A 455-nucleotide genomic window follows, 5' to 3' on the forward strand; every position below is an offset into this window, starting at 1 on the left:
GAACAATTCAACAGTTATTCGACCATCCCGAAGCAGAGAAACGAAACTCCCTCACGAGACCACTTGATCTATCGCTGCTATATTGACATTGATGAACAGCATACCGAGAGAAGATATGACATAAAGAGAATAAATTGTCGATCGCCAACCACAACACCGCGACTGGGTGGACCGGTTGCAAGGTAGATTACGTGGTCAAGCTAATGATATAACAAAACACCGTAATAAATGCAGGGAAAACCCTTAAATAAACCACAAAATCACTATAAAAAGGGAGATATTCTCGGCCCATCCCCAAGTGTGTCCCACAACCCACCACCCTCGCTCTTGTTGTACTGCTGCTACTCGGGGTGACAGGCTGTGACGATAAAAATCTGGTCCTTATTTACCAACAGTTAAAGAGACAGGAAAACCGGACTCTACAGTGGAAGGTAGAGGGAGGTGATAACAGTCGG

Source organism: Penaeus monodon, chromosome 19 (assembly GCF_015228065.2).
Source record: "Penaeus monodon isolate SGIC_2016 chromosome 19, NSTDA_Pmon_1, whole genome shotgun sequence".
Taxonomy (NCBI): Eukaryota; Metazoa; Arthropoda; class Malacostraca; order Decapoda; family Penaeidae; genus Penaeus; species Penaeus monodon.